Raw genomic sequence first — 2,505 nt, forward strand, 5'->3', positions numbered from 1 at the left:
CAATGCTATACATTTGCTTGGGTCTATTCATTTAAAACACTTTGAATTCTCTGTTTAAACTTTCTGAACTCCCTAGACATGCTCATGGCTAATGGAAAATCTTCATGCTTTTAAAACAAATAGTTCTCTGTTGGGTTGTGTAGATGTAATAGTTTGTGTTGTGTGGCTTTAGTTTCGATGTGGGATCTGAGTTATAGTAAGAGAATTTGCCTATAAAAGTGCAACTGGATGATACAAAAGTAATAAAGACATCCACTGACTTAAGCAGGATAATTTGATATATGAGGGGATAAAATAATTTTAAACAAGTTAATGAGGGATATTTACATTGAAATTGTGGAATTAACTGACTTTCAGAATATTAAAAAAAATTCATACATACCACTGATTAAATTTTATTCATGAAGCATCTAAGTGTGAGCACTGTATTATGTGTTAAATAAAATAGATGTCAAGCAGATATGCCACTGTGGAGCTAGAATACATCAGAAGAGATGAGACAAATGTTGAGTCACTAAATAGTAGGAGGAAGCTGAGAGAAAATGAAACGGAAGCAATGGGAAGCATACTCGGCTCTTTGAATTTCCTCTTCTCGGCATCTCTTCTTCCTTAGAAAGAGTATGGGCAACGTGGAAACAGTTGGACCAATTGGGAGTTCATGTGGCTATTCAGGAGTGACAGGTTCAGACTCTGGGTTAACAGGAGGCGGGGCAGTCAGATAGAAAGATAGACTGGTAAACATGTGTTCAAGGATGAATTGCTAACATTTGGGGACTTGGATGGAGAGGTTAAGGGAGAGTTGTACATAAGCCTAGATATTGACACAGAATATTAAAATCAGGGAGAAAAAAAAAACTTCAATGCCCAGGCTGGAAATATGGAACAAAAACAGCACTTTCAATAGAAATAGAAAAATCTGGAAGAAGATTGATTTAAGGATGACATAATTAGCTTCCTTCCTAAGACTAGAAGGACCGATTGTTCTCTAAGTAGAAATTGCCCAGAAGTGGTGGAAATGTGGAACCGATTTCAGGAAACTATTTGCAAATCAGAAAACCCATGCAAAGGACTTGTGAGTATTGAAAGCCCACCAAAATCTGGGGTGAAGAAATGCTGTTAACTTACTTACATAAGGGGTCAACTTGAAACCACTTTCACTACAGCATACTTTTGTAGAAGGTTGGCTAAATATAAGATTTTTTATTATAAAATAGGAAGTTTTTAGACATAAATCACAAATCATTAAGCTGATAGTACTAAAGTTGGGGAAAGGGCTCTCTGCTCCCGTGCGTCCGCGGATAACAGATCTTCCCTAGCAGCCATCAGCAATCCAGACAAGATGGTGAAGGTCGGAGTGAACGGATTTGGCCGTATTGGACTCCTGGTCACCAGGGCTGCTATTCTCTCTGGCAAGGTCGAGGTTGTGGCCATCAATGACCCTTTTATTGACCTCAGCTACATGGTCTACATGTTCCAGCACGATCCCACCCATGGCAGGTTCAGTGGCACTGTCAAGGCTGAGAACGGGAAGCTCTCCATCAACAGAAAGACTATCACCATCTTCCAAGAGCGAGATCCCACCAACATCAAGTGGGGTGATGCTGGCGCTGAGTATGTGGTGGAGTCCACTGGTGTCTTCACTACCATGGAGAAGGCTGGGGCTCACCTGAAGGGTGGTGCCAAAAGGGTCATCATCTCTGCCCCTTCCGCGAAGCCCCCATGTTTGTGATGGGTGTGAATCACGAGAAGTACAACAACAACTCTCTCAAGATCATCAGCAATGCTTCCTGTACCACCAACTGCTCAGCCGCACTGGCCAAGGTCATCCACGACAACTTCGGCATTGTGGAGGGACTCATGACCACAATGCATGCCATCACTGCCACCCAGAAGACTGTGGATGGCCCCTCTGGGAAGCTGTGGTGTGATGGCCGTGGGGCTGCCCAGAACATCATCCCTGCATGCACTGGCGCTGCCAAGGCTGTGGGCAAGGTCATCCCGGAGCTGAACGGGAAGCTCACAGGCATGGCCTTCCGTGTGCCCACTCCCAATATATTGGTGGTGGATCTGACCTGTCGCCTGGAGAAAGCGGCTAAATATGGCAACATCAAGAAGGTGGTGAAGCAGGCTTCAGATGGTCCCCTCAAAAACATCCTGGGCTACACCAAGGACCAGGTTGTGTCTTGCGACTTCAACAGTGACAGCCACTCTTCCACCTTTGATGCTGGGGTTGGCATTGCCCTGAATGATCACTTTGTGAAGCTCATTTCCTGGTACGACAATGAGTTCGGCTACAGCAACAGGGTGGTGGACCTCATGGTCCACATGGCCTCCAAGGAGTAAGTGGCCCTCCCCCACCACAGCCCAACGAGACCAGAGGGATTGAGAGGCCACGCAATAGAAGTCACTGCCCTACTCAGCCCCAATACTGAGAATCTTCCCCTCAAAGCTTCCATCCCAGGCCCCCTAGAAGGGGAAGGGCCTTGGGATCCCTGGCTTGCTGCC

General features: G+C 45.5%; 1 protein-coding gene and 1 pseudogene across 2 annotated transcripts in view; both read left to right on the plus strand.

Annotated features, from left to right (window-relative positions):
- The window catches only part of Kcnb2 (potassium voltage-gated channel subfamily B member 2), a 534,338-nt gene that overhangs the window by 501,291 nt on the left and 30,542 nt on the right, over positions 1-2,505 (plus strand). The window lies entirely within an intron of this gene.
- On the plus strand, positions 1,333-2,383 carry LOC105743020 (annotated as a pseudogene).

The sequence above is a fragment of the Octodon degus genome, unplaced genomic scaffold (genome assembly GCF_000260255.1).
Source record: "Octodon degus isolate 3935 unplaced genomic scaffold, OctDeg1.0 scaffold00091, whole genome shotgun sequence".
In the NCBI taxonomy this organism is placed as follows: domain Eukaryota; kingdom Metazoa; phylum Chordata; class Mammalia; order Rodentia; family Octodontidae; genus Octodon; species Octodon degus.